The 19,084-nt window shown below is 37.2% G+C and overlaps 1 protein-coding gene across 2 annotated transcripts in view; it reads left to right on the plus strand.

The window, feature by feature from the left end:
- Nucleotides 1-1,210: 1,210 nt before the first annotated feature.
- Nucleotides 1,211-19,084, plus strand: part of usp40 (ubiquitin specific peptidase 40) — a 217,116-nt gene continuing 199,242 nt past the window's right edge. For both annotated transcript variants that reach the window (XM_069934087.1, XM_069934088.1), the window contains exon 1: nucleotides 1,211-1,500. The gene's annotated coding sequence lies outside the window, so the exon portion shown is untranslated. The remainder of the gene's footprint in view (nucleotides 1,501-19,084) is intronic.

Here is a 19,084-nt window from a genome sequence, read left to right on the forward strand (position 1 = left end):
CAAGACCTACAGGAGTATCAGAGCCAGCACCGCCAGGCTGAGGAACAGCTTCTTCCCAGGGGCAGTGAGAATGCTGAATGACCAAAGGAACTTCTCACACTAACCATTGGAGACTCATCTGAGACTCTCATATTCATGAAACAAAATGTATTTATTTGTATAGATGAAATACGTGCCCTGGATATGTATTGTTTGATTGTGTGTTATGTCTGGTTGTGTGTCTGCATGTTTTGCACCGAGGACTTGTAGGTTGGTACTTGTTCAATGAGATTGCAGGAGTTTAGAAACAGTTATTATTTTAATGTTAGGAGTTCTGAAACAGTTATAGAAGGTAGAAAGAAAAAGCAAGAAAAAAAGCTAAAATGTTCTTTGTGTAAAATGGCGCATGAAAAACAGAACAGAGTAAACAAGATAACAGAGGAATTTAAGAAATATGTACGTACACACACAAAGACCTTGATTAATAGGGGGTGGGGAAAGGAGGTGTGAGCATGGGATAAGAGAAAGTTGGAGTCAAACGAGTCAGACGAATAGGGAAAAGTCCCAAACCAATCCAAGAAGGACAAACATAAGACAAATGTAAGGGGAGGTGAAGTAAAAATTGTATAAAAACAAAGAGGCTTCCCGCCCTCGGGGTACTTTCCCGAGGTAAGGGGAGAGTACCCAACCTTGCAATGCTGTAAATATAAATAAATGTTCTTTGTTCTCAACTTTTGTCTCGAGCATATTTTGTGAACACGAAGGCACTTCTCACAAGGTGACAATAAACGAATTTACTTGATTTGATGTCCTGCAAAGGTTTCCTCTGGGTACTCCGGTTTCCTCCCATTTTCAAAAACTTACAGGGTTAGTTGGTTAATTGGGTGAAATTGGGCGGCATGGGTTTTATGGGCCAGAATGGCCATCTACCCTGCTGTATGTCTAAAATATAACTAAATGATGTTTTCTTTCTCTGTAGATGCCGTCTGATTTGTCCAATATATCTAACTTTTTTTTGTTTCAGTGCCCACATTTTAAATTACGAGTAGATGATGAAGAGTTAGTTGTCAATTAACATCGCCAGGTTGCTCCAGAATTCATCTCGCTTCTCATCGTCCACGGAGCAGAAGGTTGCTGGTAATTGTAGTTCCCGGGGACAGTCAGCGCCATGCAAACAGGCTAGACTGCAATTTCCAGGATGCAGCGCGGCCGCGCAGGCGCAGTCACCCACCAAGTAGGGTAATGGCCGTTTATGGATGAGATGAAGCGCTGTTCCCCGGGAGACGCCGATTCCTTCCTTTAAATCTCTGTAAATCGAAGATATTCTCGCAGTGAATGATCACAATAATAATAGAGGCAACTCGGGTGGGAGTGAGTGCTCATGGTCCGGGATTGGATCTTAAATCTTTCGCTTTTTTCCTTCTTCTGGAAGCTTCTCCCATCTGTGGATTTAAGTTGCAGCTGGTGGAGTTCTCCTTTAAGTTGCTGCACTCTCACCTCCATGTGTTAATAACAAGAATGGTAAGGCACTCTTTAAAAAAAAACAATAAACATGCCAATATAATGCTGAGGAGATAAGGTTCGAAATACTTAGCAGGTCAGGTCTGATAGAAATTGTGCACTGTCCCTCCTGGTGTTTTATTAGTTTCTGATTGATAAAGTCACTTGGGGTTTACAGACTGGCATGATAGGCAATGGCGAAAATTTGGCTTGTGTTAGAAAATTCTGCCCGTAAAATGCTGCAGATTAGTGACATTTTGTTGCCATCAGTTTCTTCAAAGGTTTTGTGGAAACATCAGACTGATTCCTTGGAGTTTGGTGTTATTTGTAGTCAGGAAATTCTTGACATTTCCATGAATGCACGAAGTCGGTGAGAGGTACCATATGACAAAGAACTGGAAGATGTCCTCTGCGAACAACTTGTCTTGGTTGTTCATTTCGGAGTGAAAAATGAGATGCAGCTTGTCAATTATAAACTCAAAAGCAATGTCAATGAAGGTGCAAATGACAAATATGACATCAAATATTGAGGAAAGCGTAACAAGAATTTGGAGAGCAGAAAAGTCAACAAAGATGGTGACAGCGTAGTTCAATGGGAAAGAAAACTCTTCCTTCACTCTGCCTGATGATGGTAGCAGTTTTTATGTACTGATGCTCAGGTTTTGGAGAAAGTATAATTTTGGATGTGGCTGAATAAATGTTGGCAATAGACTTTGGAAAGGATAGGAGAGTAATCAGTGATATTCCATTTGTGCCTGCAATTTCAACCAAGGTTTGATGTTGAGTTTCATTCAGAGGAATGGCAGCAAGTAGAACTGCTGTCTCACAGCACCAGAGACACAGGTTCAATCCTGACCTTGGATGCTTTCTGCAGGAATTTGTATTTTTTTTAGACATACAGAACAGTAACAGTCTTTTTCTGCTCATGAGCCCGTGGCCCCCAATTATACCGAATTGACCTACAACCCTGGTACATTTTGAATGTTGGGAGGAATCTGGAGCACTCATTCTCATGACATCTTCCAGATGGTCCAGGTTTGACTGATATTTGAAAAACTTGTGGGTGGTTAATTCAGCACTGGGTTAAAGTAGAATTAATGTTGGGTTTGGTGGACCAAAGAGGAAAATTTTATATGGTTTTTTTATTCCATAATTGTGAAAGGTGGCTGATTCTTTTTTGCTTGGTTTCTTTCTGGTCTGGGGTTCTCGACATATTGCATCTTTGTATTGGAAAGAGCGAATAATACACAAGTAGACAAGATGGAGGAGAAGGTATTTTGTATGCTTGTCCTCACTGATCAGGGCAATGAATACAGCTGATCAAGTCCTTGGTAATCCTAAACTTGGAGTATTGTGCACAGTTCTGGTCTCCCAGCTAAAGGAAGGATGTCATTAAGCTGGAAAGGGAGCAGAAAAGATTTGCAATGTTGTTGGATGGGACTGGAGGTTTGAGTTACAGAGAGAGACTGGATAGGCTAGAACCTTTCCCCTGGAGCATGGGAGGGTGAGGGGTGACCTTGTAAAGATAAATATAAAAACAGAAGCGGCTATTAATAAGGTGAAAGGTGGCAGTCTTTTCCCAGGGTAGGGGAGTCTAAGACTAGAGGGTATTGGTTTAAGATGAGGGAAGATTTAAAAGGGATCTGAGGGTCAACTTTTTTCCACACATAGCCTGGTGGTCATTTAGAATGGTTGCCAGATGAAGCTGTAAAGGTGGATGCAGTTTATGACATTAAAAGACATTCGAACAGATACATAAATAGGAAAAGTTTGGAGGGATGTGGGCCAAATGCAGGCAAATTTGAATAACTCAGATCGACAACTTAGCATGGACAAGTTGGGCAGAAGAGCTTGTTTCCATGCTATATAGTTTTATGAGTCTAATTACTCAACATGGTTAAGTGATTTTTTTTTAAAAAGGGCCCGAACTCTTGCTTCAGAAGTCTGATGTAGAAGGATGAAAAAGGACATTGATGTACAGAACGAAAACCTTACTCAAGATCCTGAAAGGTCTTAGATAGTTGTGGAGAGGATTGAGATATTTTTTTTAAAAAAAGGGGTTATCATATAATGTAGAGATGAGATAAGGGCCATAGAACAATAAAGCACAGAAACAGGCCCACAAGCCCAGCATGTCCATGTTGAACAATATGCCCTCCTGCTTTTGTCTTGCTTGTCTGCATTAGGCCTATCCATATCCATCCAAACCCCTTCTATCCATGTAGTTCTCAGTTTTTTTTTAAAAAAGAAACTAACGTACCTGTCTCCACCACTTTGTCTAGCAGCTTATTCCATATCCCCACCACACTTTGAATGAAGACCTGTTCCCTTATGTCCCCTTCCAACTCCCTGAGGCTTAACATGAAAGGGTGCTTATCCATCTTCAGTCTAAGCAGATGGAGAAAGAGAGAGAGAATGAACATATTCAATGACAAAGAAATGGTAATTGGTAAAGGGCTTTCATTCTTTGTGGTTCAGCTAAAAGCTTTATTCTATTCAGTTTCTCAGTGGTAAGGTGAGAGAAATGGTTAAATGGTCAACGCAGTAGTCAACAAACTCCATGTCTGAAGCATTAATTAATCTCTCTCCACTGTTGTAGCCTGATCTGCTGAGTATTTGCCGTATTCTTATGATTAATAAGGAAGATTATTAAGGGTCCGAAAAGGCATTGTTTGTGATTTCCAGGGGTAGTGGTGCATAGAGGTAGGATGTAACATGACTGGCAATGCAAGATTTTGTTGAAGCAGATATAAATGTTGCAAAGATAGTGACATGAGTTTGGGTGAAGATGGTAAGGCTGAGGTGATCAAGTGCTGCAAAGGCTGAGGACAGGATGGAAAAATATGATGTGGTGATAGAGAGCAACATTCTTTGGCCAGTGTGTTTTCAGTTCATGTGGCTGGGTGGAAGTTAAATGGAGGAGGGGGGAAAATTCACATTGGATAGTGAGAAGGGGACACTGAGCTATGAAGCAAGACAAAACGATCAGATCTTTGGCAAAATAACTTTGATGATGGACAAGTACAGTATTGAAATCAATGGATCAAAAAAAACAAGATCTAATAATGTAGAGCAAAAATAAGATGGTACTGAAGCTAGTAAATCAGTAAGTAGAGAATAAGATTATCTTAATTAGCCATTCTCAACCACTTTTTGGCAATGGCTCCTTGGGACTGCTCAAAGTATATGGGCCCCCTTTCCCTGTCAAGTTAGTTTCTTCTGTGCTTCTCTCATACTGACTGCATAATTAAAAAAAGAAAAATTATTTTATGATTTCAGTCTGTGTGCCACCCGCCCACCCTGCCAAATATGGTGTGGCCCCTGTTGAGAATAGCTGATATAAATGACAGAATCATTACGATTGCCTGCTTCCTTAGAAACAAATGGAGCATTTGTTATGAAATAGAATTGTTTAATTCAGCACTGAATTAAAAGGCTATAAAGTGCTGGATAAGGATTTGGGACATAGTTGCTTGGGTTTACTCAAAGCTTCATTTGAACATGGTAAGAGATCAATTTGAGAATTTGGTGTGAATGTGAGGTCAGACTGAAAGCTTCTTTAAATACTTAAACAGAAAAATTAGCTAAATTCTAAAGGTGATGGTGACTTTTCATGATATTAAGGCAGTGTAAAATCAACTGTGGTGTCAAAGAACCCCTGTTAAACCTGAAGTAATTTGAATGTTTTGGGAAAAACATAATGGTGGCCCAAATCATACCTTTCAGGAAAGAGGTAACAGAAAAATGGATGTTGATTAATCTTCTCATCTTCAGGATGTCAATATAGGAGTTTTTTTGGCCCAAAGCTCAACAGTTTTTAGCTGCTTCATCAATAACCTTCTGTTTAAGATCTGAAATGGGGATGTTTCCTGATGATTGCACAATATTTAATTCCAGTAAATACTATAAACACAGCATCTGTAGACTTTCTTATTTCACTCCTTATTTAATTCCATTTGCTGTTGTTAAGCACTCTGTACCCATAAGCAACAAGATCTATTTGACATTGTGCCAGAAATTTAGACAGACAGCCTTTCAGCCTATGAGCTTGTGTGTAGCACCCAATTGACCTAAAGCCCAGGAACATTTTATAAAGGAGAAGGATATTACCATGGGCAACCACCCCACTATCAATATCTTGGGAGTCACCATTGATCAGAGACTCAATTGAATGAGCTACATATATACAGTGGCTACAGAAGCATATTGGGCTGGGTAATCTGCTGCAAGTGACTTGCATCCTGACGTCCAAAGGTTGTCCAACATGACAAAGCTGGCAGTTTGGCAGCAAACACCACTTAACTAGATAGAAGCACTCCAAGGGCATGCAAGGAGCTTGAAATTACTTGATCAAAGTTGCCCATGTGATTGGTTTGATGAAGAGAATTTATTGCCCTACACGTCAGTACAATGTGCAGATGCACAAAATTCTTAATTGCTGCAACCACACTGTAAGATACACCAACTACAAGAGTATAAATTAAATTGCCAGACCATACCAAGATAGAAAAAGATAATAAATATAAAATGATAGATAAAATTCACAAATGCAGTTAGTACAATAAACTGATGTTTTAATAGTGTAGTCACATCAGTTGGTAGTTTATTGTTAGAGTTAGGCTGTAATAAAAGATTCAAGAGCATGATAGCTGTTTGGGGGCAAAAAAAGCTGTCCCTGAACCTAGAGATGCTAGACGTCCAAGCTTTTTTATTTTCTGCCTAAAGATTGCAGGTGATTTGGATATTGTGAATCCTTTATGACGTTGGCTGCCTTCTAGAGGCAGTGTATCACATAGATGTCTTCAGTGAACAAGAGATTGGTGGTTGTGATAAGCATGGAGAGGTTTGCTACTTTCTACAGCCTTCTGCATTCGTGGGCACGAGTTTCAAACCAGGCCGTGATGATAGCTGATGTCATGCCAAATCTCAGACTTTTTAGAAAGTAATGGCTTTGGTGTTGATTCTTCACAGTTGCCTTGATGTACTGGCTCCAGGAGAGGTCCAATGATATGTGGACTCCCAGGAGCTTGAAGGTAGTAACCCTCTCCATTGCTGTCCAATCAATGAACACTGGTATATGGTCTCTCAGTCTCCTTCCTAGAATCCATAATAAGACCATAAGATAAAGGAGCAGAAATAGGCTAATCATCCCATCAAGTCTACCCAGCCATTTAGTCATGAGCTGGTCAATTTTCCTACTCAGTCTTACTGCCTGGCTTCTCCCCCTAACCTTTGATGCCCTGGTTAATCAAGAACCTTGATCTTGCTATCAAGAACAAGACTGTTGTTTGGCACCACACAACCAAATTGTCAATCTCCGTCCAAAGTTTGAACTGTTAATTTCATGTTATTTATCCAGCAGTGATTAATTCATTATGAGTTTATAGATTGCATTGGAGCCAAACTTGGTCAGTTAATCCTGAATGTACAGGGAAAAGAACAGTGGACTAAGCTCATAGCCTTCTGACTTGTATTGATAGTCAATGAGGAGGAGATGTTGTCAATCTGCACTAATTGAGTTCTGGAGATCAAAGATCAAATGGCAAAGGGATGAACAGTCCCAGATCATTGAGTTTGATGATTAGTTGTGCTGGTGTAATGGATTCAAATGCTGAGCTGTAGTCGATGAACAGCAGCCTGATGTAGGTGTTTTTAAGGTCCAAGTACTGAGTGGAGGACTGGTAAGGTGGTTTCCCCTTTTAGCTACTTAAACATTAATTCACTTCATCACTATGATATAGTGGCTGAAGTGTTTATCACCTACAAAATGCACTGTTTTTACCGCTTAAGCTTTTGTGACAGCAGTGCTCAAACCCATGATCTCCACAACCATGAATCCATGAATAGTGAGTGCAGAGAGTTCATGGAACCATCACTACCTTCTTCTCAGATTGCACACCATTTTGTTTTCAAAATGTGTTACCATACTCTTCATTGTTGGGTCCAAGTCCTGGAACTCCCTACTTATCAGTAGTTGGGAATACCTTAACCAGAAGGACTACAGCAGTTGAAAATGCTGCTGGCTGTCATCTTCACATCGCCAATTGTGGACAGGCAAAAAATGGTAACCTTCCCAGTATCATCAAGATCCTGAAAAATTAACAAATAAAATCAACGCAAATATTGATAGGAATAATCATACTGAAGAAAAATACAATAAAAAACAAATTTTTCTGCCTTTACAGAAGTTATTAGAATCAAAATTTATTGTCATGAACATGTCACAAAATTCTTAGTTTTGCTGTAGCATCAGAGTGCAAATATTGCTATATTTAAAAATAAATACATTAAAGCAAAAGAAGAGAAAGTGAGGTAGCATCTGTGGTTCATTGTCCATTCAGAAATCTGATGGCAGAGGGGAAGAAGCTGTCCTTGTGCCACTGGGTGTTCATCCTCAGGCTCCTGTACCTCCTTCCTGATGATGACAGTGTAAAGAAGTAATGGCCTGGGTGGTGGGGGTCCTTTAGGAGAGAGGCTGCATCTTTAAGACCCTACCTCTTTTAGGTATTCTCGATGGAGTGAGGATTGATGCCCATGATGACACTGGCTCAGATCACAATTGTCTGTAGTTTTTTTCCTGTCCTGTGCATTAGCACCTCCATATCAGACAGTGATGCAACCAGTCAGAATGCTCTCCAAATATGCAAGAGTCTTTGGAAACAAACCAAGTCTCCTCAAACTCCTTGTGAATATAGCTGCTGGCAAGCCGTCTTAACGGCTTCAGAGATGTTGACACCCATAAATTTGAAGTTCTCAACCCTTTCTATTGTTCACCCCCCCCCACCTCCAAAGAGGACTGGTTCATATTCTCCTGATTTTCCCCTGCTGAAGTCCACAATCTGCTCATTAATTTTGTCAATGCTGAGAGCAAGGTTGTTGCGACATCACTTAACTGGCTGATCTATATCCCTCCTGTATGCTCCCTCATTGGCATCTGTGATACTGCTGATGACTGTGGTGTTATCAGCAAGTATGTAGATGGGATTTTAATTGTGCCCACACTGTCACGGGTGTAGAGCAGTGGTTCTCAATATTTTTCTTTCCACTTACATCCCACTTTAAGCAATCCCTATGCCTTCGGTGCTCTGTGATTAGTAAGGGATTGCTTAAGGTGGGATGTGAGTGGGAAGGGAAGGTTGAGGATCACTGCTCTAGAGCCAATTGTTACTGAAATATTTTGCTTAAGAAAAATTGTCATTGGCCTATTTCCTTTGGAGTTATGAAACTGTGCACATAACGAGTCAATTAGGTACGATTGAAACAGTGGTTTTCAAACATTTTCGTCCCACCCACATCCCACCTTAAGCAATCCCTTACTAATCACAGATCACTTATGGCATAGGGAATACTTAAAGTGAGATGTGAGTGGAAAGAAAAAAGTTGAGATCCACTAGTGTAGAGCGTTGGGTTCAGCATGCATCCTTGAGGTTTGCCTGTGTTGATTGTCAGGAGGAGAAGACCTTGTTTTCAATTCATACTGACTGTTGTCTGTCTTCCAATGAAGTCAAGGATCTAGTTACAAAGGGTGTTGCTGAGATCCAAAGTTTGGAGCTTATTGACCAGCATTGGGGATGTGATGGTGTTGAAAGCTGAGCTGAAGTCTAGGTAATTCAGATTTCAGATTTATTGTAAGAGTACATACATGACATCACATACAACCATGAGATTATTTTTCCAGTAGGAGCAGCAGAATTACCACTAACTGGTAGTGCAATATAAAACTGTACACAGCATATACATGTAAACAAATAATGAACTGTATTCAGGTAACAAATGTAAACAAACTGCAATAGAGAGAGAATAAATAAGAAAATCAATAGTGCACAAGAAAGAGTCCTTAAATAAGTCTCTGATTGAGTTTCTTGTTGAGTCTGAAGGTGGAGGGGTAGCAGCTGGTGGTGTGAGTCTTGTGGAACTTGTACCTCTTTCCTAATGGCAGCAGCAAGAACAGAGCCTTTGCTGGGTGATGTGGGTCTTTGATGATTGCTTTTGCTCTCTGATGGTAGGGTTCCCTGTAAATGTTCTTGATGGTGGGGAGAGTTTTGGCTGTGATGTCCTAGGCTGTGTTCACTACCTTTTGGAGGGCTTTATGCTCAGTGGTATTGGTGTCCCCTTACCAGACTGTGATGCAGCTGGTCAGCACACTTTCCACCACGGCTCTGTAGAAATTTGTAAGGGTTTTTGTGTCGTACCAAACCTCCACAAACTCCTGAGGAAGTAGAGGTGCTGATATACTTTCTTCATGATGCCATTGGTATGTTGGGTCCAGGAAAGATCATCCTAGATGGAGACTCCCAAGAACTTAAATTTGCTCACCCTTTCCACCTTTGATCCCCCAATGATCACTGAATTGTATACTTCTGTCTTTCTTTTCCTGAAGTCAACAATCAGCTCCTTTAGTTTTGGTGACATTGAGGACAAGGTTGTTGTTGGTGCAGCCATTTTCAATCTTCATCCTGTGTGCTGACTCATCCCCTTCCTTTATACACCAGCTACTGTGGTATTGTCAGCAAATTTATAGATGATGTTATTGTCGTACTGAGCCGCACAGTCACAAATGTAAAGTGAGTAGAGCAGGGGTCTGAGAACACACCTCTGTTGTGTTCCGGTACTGATGGAGATTGTGGAGGAGATGTTCTTACCAATCTTCACTGATCCAGAGCTGAGTGAGAGCCAGAGATATTGCATCATCTGTGGTGAGATTGTGACAGTAGATGAATTGCAGTGGATTAGATCTTTACTTAGGTACGAGTTAATTCTGTCCATGACCAACCTCTCAAAACATTTCATCACCGTAGATGTGAGTTCTTCTGGATGATATTCATTGAAGCAACTCACTCTGCTCTTGTTATGTCACCTTATGACTGATGCCCTTTTGAAGATGTTGAAAGCCTCCGACTGCAGCAATGAGAAATAGAAAATGTCTGTGAACACTCCAGCTGTTGGCTGGCACAGATTTTCAGTATCCTACCAGGTATAACATCAGGGTCTGATGCATTGCGAAATGTTCACCCTCTAAAAAGATGTTCTGACATCTAGGTCTGAAACATATGTCATAGGATTGTCAGCTTGTGCGTGGATTCTTAGAGGGAAAATTATTTCTTACATAGGTGGGGTAAAAAAAAAGACCAATGTGGAAAGATTAGATTTGGTCAATCAAATTAAATAAATTGATTTACAGTATATGCAAATTAAATGCCCCGATTTGTACAAAAGGAGAGTTGAACTTACAACTAGATTTGATCTTTTTTCTACCTATCCCATTGAACAGCAACTTTTGGGGAGTAGCAGTCAGTTCTACATTCATGCTGGAAAATCTGGAATGGGGGTGTGGCATGATGGCGTAGGGAGAAGGCGTGGGAAAACGCCTCCCCCTGGCAGAACTATTAAGAACCTGTATAAAAGTTTTTAAAATATTTTAAAAACTGTTGACTGTATTGTTGAAACACTCTACAAGCAACTATGAGGAAGACTAAAACTCAAACAGCAAAGAAAGCAGCCACTAAACAGTTAATTGTTATGGAAGAATCTCAGCCTACCTCACAAATGGAGCCTCCGGATTTGATTTCTCTTCAACCTCGACCACAATGCCAGTCCAGTGGTAAGGTGTATACAACACCAGCACTGACTTCACGCATTGCGATGCAAGATGGAGCCAGTGCCTGACATCGACTTAGTCCCGAGCAAGAGGACCAACTGCGCATGTGCAAAATTTCGCACGTGCATAACATCCAAAATGGCCCGGGTTGCGGGGGGACCCAATCTCCCTCAATCCAGTGATTCTGGGCTGATGGGGGGAGGGCGTCCGTACCTGCAGCCGGGTTGTGGCGACCTCCGGATCGATGGAGGAAGAAGAGGTGGAACAACAGATGGAAGAGGAGAAACAGTTATATTTAAGGATAGGCCTATGGTGAGGCAAACTTCAAAGTTTAAGTCTGATCCTCACCATTCAGATTTACCTTCATCTGTTGATTTGTCCAAACAAATGGAAAATTTGGCAGTACAAGGAAGCCAAAGATTTTCAGTTATGAAGGAACAGTTTGCTGAAATGAAGGGAGAAATAACTTCTATTAAAATGTATGTGCAAAATGTTTGAAGCAGTGGATAAAGTTCACATAAGATTGAAGGAGAATTTATTGTCTGCAAAGATGATATTGATCAGTAATTAAGCACCGTAAAGAATTTAATTCAGCTGAAGCTGTTTTATGGAAAAAGTTTGCCTTTCATTATCCTGCTGTGCCTTTTTCCATTTTTTCTTTTTTTAAACTTTATTTAAAATTTTCAGGAAAAAAACTTATACAAAGTCCATAATATAAAAATGAAAGACTACAACTAACCTACCCCCCTCTACCCACCCTCAGCAAACCCCACAAGGGAAGCATACAAAAAAACATCATAAAAGAAACACATACAACAATTTAAGATATTACTAAACTCATACATTTCAAATATGACGACCACATCTTAATAAAAAAGTCATAATTATCATGGAAATTATATGTTATTTTCTCCATATAAACACAAGACCTCAACTCATTATGCCAACGAATTACATTTACCTCAGCCTCAGCTTTCTATGAAATTACGACACATTTACGTGCTATAGCCAATGCTAGATGAAGAAAGGCTGTCTGAAACTTGTCCAACCCCAAATCACTAAATAGGGCAGTACAACCTAACCAAAAAAATTTTGGATCTAATAAAAATTTAATCTTAAACAATTTTTGAAGAAATTCCCTAATTTTTTGCCAAAATGGTTGAACCTTATCGCAAAGCCAAACTGAGTGTAAAAATGTTCGTACACATAATCCACATCTAAAACACACTTCTGGATTACTAAATCCATATTTTTTCAATTTCTCAGGGGTCAGGTACAACTGATGCAAAACATTTTATTAACCATACTTTATCTTACATTAAGCAATTTAGTCACACCATCAAAACACATAGTCTCCCAATCGGCCTGATTAATATTGCAAATTAAGTCATTTTCTCATTTAATCCTTGATTTAGTTAAATTTATTTTATCCATAGTATCTTGCAACAATGCATACATCTCAGAAATAAAACCTTTATTTAATGAATGAGAAATCAAGAACTCAAATTTCATTAATTTAGGAATTTTCATTTCTCTTCCAAAATTATCTTTCACTAATGCTCTAATTTGATAGTACACAAATAAAGAATTCACTGAAATTCCAAATTTCTCTCAAAGTTGATTAAATGATAAAAATTTACCTTCTTCAAAACAATCCTGCAACAACTTTATTCCTTTAATCTGCCATTCTTTTAAAAATCTATTATTCAGCAAAAAAGGAATCAATTTATTTTGATATATTGGAGCCTGAAGCAGTATTTTACCTTTTGTACCTATCAACAAATTCCTTTTAGTTCAAATGTCTAACAAATGTTTTTTTCAGGACTTAAATAAAGTAGTACGAGAATTTTTATGGAAGGGGAAGGTAGCTAGAGTAGCGATACATAAATTGACTTGGAAATATGCCTTGGGAGGTTTACAATTGCCTAATTTTCAAAATTATTATGATACAGCTCAATTAAGATTTATTAATCGCATGTTGGATGTTTCGTATCCTCCTGTTTGGGCTAGGGTAGAATTGGCTAGTGTTTCAGAACCTTACTCGGATCATTTCATATTTAAGTGGAATTCTGTTTTATTACAGAGGTATAATGTACTGATTTTAAACTATCCTGCTGAGCTTAAAGTTTTTTATGGAGATTATCAATCTCAGTTTTTCTCTGATGCTGAAGCTATTATATTTGCTAATTCTTTACCTGATAATAAGCAGAATCAAAATCAAGGCAGGCTTCCTCAACAGCTTGTTATGGTTCTGAAAGTCAAGAATGGAAAGTGAGAGATGGAATCTCAACATTTGATTGGTATTGGAATTGATGATGATCAAGTTAACTGAGATTTGGAAGAAACATTCCACACTTGAAATGATTTTTATGTTTTATTTTTGATTGTTCTGTTCGGGGGAGGTGGTTCAACTACCTATCCTTCCAAAGTCATCGGCCACTTTGTGGCATTTATCACTCCTGAATAATTGAGGAAGGTAATACTACTATAGTATTTTTTTTGTGTTGCTTTTTCTTTATAGGGTTCTTTTTTTTTCTTTGAGATCTTTAGCTTTGTTTGTGTTGATGCCATGGGAAGGTGCTTCACCATTTATGGAGGGATGTTTATAGAGATGTCTAATGGCTGATTTAAATTTTGCTTCTTTTAATGTTAACGGACTTCATAATCTGATTAAGAGAGAGTATTAGCATATATTTAAAAATTGAAGGTTGATGTTGGTTTTCTGCAAGAAACTCATCTGACTGAAAAGGAACACCAGAAATTAAAAAGAGATTGGGTTAGACAAGTTATAGCATCTTCTTTTAATTCTAAGGAAAGGGAAGTTGCTATTTTAATTAATAAGAAGTTAGCTTTTAAATTGGATTCAGTTTTTGAGGCAGCTAGTAGACTTTTGATTGTTAATTGTAAAATTTTTTCTGAATGTTGGACTTTTTTTAAAATTTTTTATTTTTCACACCATAAACCACATTAACCATGATACATACTTTTTCCTTTTCAAATATATACAGTGCCATTTTCTCCCCCCCGCTGCCTCCTCCCATCCCACCATCCCTACCTCCCCCCTCCCGTCCATTTAAAGTACAAAATCTAGGATACATTAAACCAGTCAAACAATGTTGTCATTCAATAAAAATAAACAAGAAATTCCACTGAGTCAATTCTTTTCATTTCCTTCTCCTTTCGTTAATTTAGGTAGTGAATGTCCCCGGTAGGTTTTCGCTATTGTTCAAATATTTCAATATTATTTCTTAAACTATATGTTATTTTTTCTAATGGAATACATTTATTCATTTCTATATACCATTGTTGTATTTTCAAATTATCTTCCAATTTCCAGGTTGACATAATACATTTTTTTGCTACGGCTAGAGCTATCTTAACAAATCTTTTTTGTGCATCCTCCAAATCAATTCCAAATTCTGTTTTTTATGTTACTTAGGAGGAAGATCTCTGGATTCTTCGGTATATTGTTTTCTGTAATTTTATTTAATATTTGGTTTAGATCTTCCCAAAATTTTTCTACTTTCTCACATGTCCAGATTGCATGAATTGTTGTCCCCATTTCTTTTTTACATCGAAAACATCTATCAGATACTGTTGGGTCCCATTTATTTAACTTTTGAGGTGTAATGTATAGCCTGTGTATCCAGTTATATTGTATCATACGTAACCTGGTATTTATTGTATTTCTCATCGTTCCAGAACATAACTTCTCCCATGTTTCCTTTTTTATCTTTATATTTAAATCTTGTTCCCATTTTTGTTTAGTTTTACCATTTGTTTCCTCATTCTCCTTTTCCTGCAGTTTAATATACATATTTGTTATAAATCTTTTGATTATCATTGTATCTGTAATCACATATTCAAAGTTACTTCCCTCTGGTAAACTCAGACTGCGTCCTAATTTGTCCTTCAAGTAGGATCTCAATTGGTAATATGCCAGCACTGTATCTTGAGTTATATTGTATTTATCTTTCATTTGTTCAAAGGATAATAATCTATTTCCTGAAAAACAATTTTCTATTCTTTTAATCCCTTTTTTCTCCCATTCTCTAAAGGAAAGGTTATCTATTGTAAAAGGGAGTAACTTGTTTTGCGTCAATATTAGTTTTGGTAATTGATAATTTGTTTTATTTCTTTCTACATGAATCTTCTTCCAAATATTGAGTAGATGATGTAATACTGGAGAACTTCTATGTTGTACCAATTTTTCATCCCATTTATATAATATGTGTTCAGGTATCTTTTCCCCTATTTTATCTAATTCTAATCTGGTCCAATCTGGCTTTTCCCGTGTTTGATAAAAATCTGATAGGTATCTTAATTGTGCGGCTCTATAATCATTTTTAAAGTTTGGCAGTTGTAAGCCTCCTTGTTTATACCATTCTGTTAATTTATCTAGTGCTATCGTCGGTTTCCCCCCTTTCCATAAAAATTTCCTTATTATTTTCTTTAACTCCTTGAAGAATTTCTCTGTCAGGTGTATTGGCAATGCCTGAAATAGGTATAATATCCTTGGAAAAATGTTCATTTTAATACAGTTTATCCTTCCTATTAGTGTTAGTGGTAAATCTTTCCAATGCTCTAAATCGTCCTGTAATTTTTTCATTAGTGGATAATAATTGAGTTTATATAGTTGGTCGCGATTTTTGTTTATTTGTACACCTAGGTATCTTATTGCTTACATTTGCCATCTAAATGGTGATTCCTTCTTAAATTTTGAAAAATCCGCATTATTCATAGGCATTGCTTCACTTTTATTTACGTTGATCTTGTAACCCGACACTTCTTCATATTCCTTCAATTTCTTATATAATTCTTTTATTGATAGTTCTGGTTCTGTTAAGTATACTATAACATCATCCGCAAATAAACTGATTTTATATTCCTTGTCTTTTATTTTTATCTCTTTTATATTATTTTCTGTTCTTAACAATTCTGCTAGTGGTTCTATAGCTAACACGAACAATAAAGGTGATAGTGGGCATCCCTGCCGAGTTGACCTGCTTAAGTTAAATTGCTTTGATACATATCCATTTACTGTCACTTTCGCCAATGGTCCCTTATATAATGCTTTAATCCAATTAATATACTTCTCTGGTAAACTGAATTTTTGCAATACTTTGAATAAATAATTCCATTCTACTCTGTCAAAGGCCTTCTCTGCGTCTAAAGCAACTGCAACTGTTGGCGCTTTACTTCCTTCTACTGCATGAATTAAGTTAATAAATTTACAAATATTGTCTGTTGTGCGTCTTTTTTTAATAAATCCAGTTTGGTCTAGATTTACCATTTTCGGTACATACTCTGCTAATCTGTTTGCTAATAGTTTAGCTATTATCTTATAATCTGTGTTAAGTAAAGATATTGGTCTATATGACGCTGGTGCGAGTGGATCTTTCCCTTGCTTTAGTATTACTGTAATTATTGCTGTTTTACATGAATCTGGTAAGCTTTGTGTTTTATCAGTCTGGTTGATTACTTCCAGGAGGGGAGGAATTAATAAATCTTTAAAGTTTTATAGAATTCTATTGGGAATCCATCCTCTCCTGGTGTCTTATTATTTGGTAATTTTTTTATTATCTCTTGTATTTCTACTATTCCAAATGGCCCTGTTAATTTATTTTGTTCCCCTATTTGTAGTTTTGGTAGTTCAATTTTAGTTAGAAATTCATCTATTTTCCCTTCTTTCCCTTCATTTTCAGTTTGGTATAATTGTTCATAGAATTCTCTAAAGTTTTCCTTGATCTCCTTTGGATTATATGTGATTTGTTTGTCTTTTTTCCTTGATGCCAATCAGCTTGCTCTGTCTTAAGCTGCCATGCTAGAATTTTGTGCGTTTTTTCACCTAGTTCATAATATTTCTGTTTTGTCCTCATTATATTTTTCTCCACCTTATATGTTTGTAGTGTTTCATATTTTATTTTTTTATCTGCCAATTCTCTTCTTTTAGTTCTATCTTCCTTCATTGCTAATTCTTTTTCTATATTTACTATTTCCCTTTCCAACTGCTCTGTTTCCTGATTATAGTCCTTCTTCATCTTGGTTACATAACTTATTATTTGCCCTCTAATGAATGCTTTCATTGCATCCCATAGTATAAACTTATCTTTCACTGATTCCGTATTTATTTCAAAATACATTTTAATTTGTCTTTCAATAAATTCTCTAAAATCCTGCCTCTTGAGTAACATGGAGTTTAATCTCCATCTATACATTCTTGGAGGGATGTCCTCTAACTTTATTGTCAATATTAAGGGTGAATGGTCCGATAATATTCTAGCTTTATATTCTGTTTTTCTTACTCTATCTTGCATATGAGCTGATAACAAAAATAGGTCTATTCTTGAGTATGTTTTATGTCTAGCCGAGTAATATGAATATTCCTTTTCCTTTGGGTGTTGTTTCCTCCATATATCCAAAAGTTACATTTCTTCCATCGATTTAATTATAAATTTGGTTACTTTGTTCTTTCTGTTAACTTTTTTCCCAGTTTTGTCTATATTTGAATCCAAATTCAGGTTGAAATCCCCTCCTATTAATATGTTCCCTTGGGTATCTGCTATCTTCAAAAAAATATCTTGCATAAACTTTTGATCTTCTTCGTTAGGTGAATATACATTGAGTAGATTTCAAAACTCCGAATATATCTGACATTTTATCATTACATATCTCCCTGCTGGATCTATTATTTCCTCTTCTATTTTAAATGGCACATTTTTACTAATTAATATAGCTACTCCTCTTGCTTTTGAATTATACGATGCTGCTGTTACGTGTCCTACCCAATCTCTCTTTAATTTCTTGTGCTCCAATTCAGTTAAATGTGTTTCTTGCACAAATGCTATATCAATTTTTTCTTTTTTCAGTAAATTTAGCAATTTCTTCCTTTTAATTTACTTATGTATTCCGTTAATATTTAAAGTCATATAGTTCAGCGCAGCCATTTTATACTTTGTTTATCTTCCCTTTCCGTTTCTCCATCATTACCTTTCCTTCTTATCCATTTCTGCTTTCTTGTTTTGAACACTTTATAAGACAACATTTCTAAAACATCAAACATTTTCCCTATTCTCCTATTTAAAACTTCTTTAACCCCAATTTCCCCTTCCCCTCCTGAGTTGTCCTTTATCCCTTGTCGGACAACCACATCTCCCCTCTCCATTTGGATTTGCGAATTCACTCGCAAACGTCAGCTGATTTCGCAGTGACCGTAACTCCTCCCCACCCAGCTCCCCCCAGAAAAGATTTCAATTTTCATATGTAACAAAGGTCACTCTTTTAATTCCCTCCTTATTCCCTCTATTCCATTTCCCTCCCTTATTAATTCTTGTCTATACTCTATATATTTTCCTCTAAATACAGATACATTCATGTATGCACACTATATATATAGATATATATATATAGATATATAGATATATATATACACACACACATATACCCCTTTACACACATACATATAGATCGTGGTCATTTTTACTCTTATTACATGTCTTCATCTCTCTGCTTGTTTTGTAGTTGTTCTGCAAATTTCCTTGCTTCCTCTGGATCCGAGAATAGTCTGTTTTGTTGCCCTGGAATAATTATTTTAAGTACCGCTGGGTACCTTAACATAAATTTATATCCTTTTTTCTATAAGATCGTTTTCGCTGTATTGAACTCCTTCCTCTTCTTCAGGAGTTCAAAACTTATGTGTCTTTTTAGTTCACAGTTTTTTGTACTCTCGTTACACGTCTTCATCTCTCAGTCTATTTTGTAATTGTTCTGCAAATTTTTGTGCTTCCTCTGGATCCGAGAATAGTCTGTTTTGCTGTCCTGGAATAAATATTTTCAATACCGCTGGATGCTTTAGTATAAATTTATACCCTTTCTTCCATAAAATCGCCTTTGCTGTATTGAACTCCTTTCTCTTCTTAAGGAGTTCAAAACTTATATCTGGATAAATAAAGATTTTTCGCCCTTTGTACTCCAGTGGCTTGTTGTCCTCTCTTACTTTCTCCATTG

This window comes from Narcine bancroftii, chromosome 4, assembly GCF_036971445.1.
Source record: "Narcine bancroftii isolate sNarBan1 chromosome 4, sNarBan1.hap1, whole genome shotgun sequence".
NCBI classification, from domain to species: Eukaryota; Metazoa; Chordata; class Chondrichthyes; order Torpediniformes; family Narcinidae; genus Narcine; species Narcine bancroftii.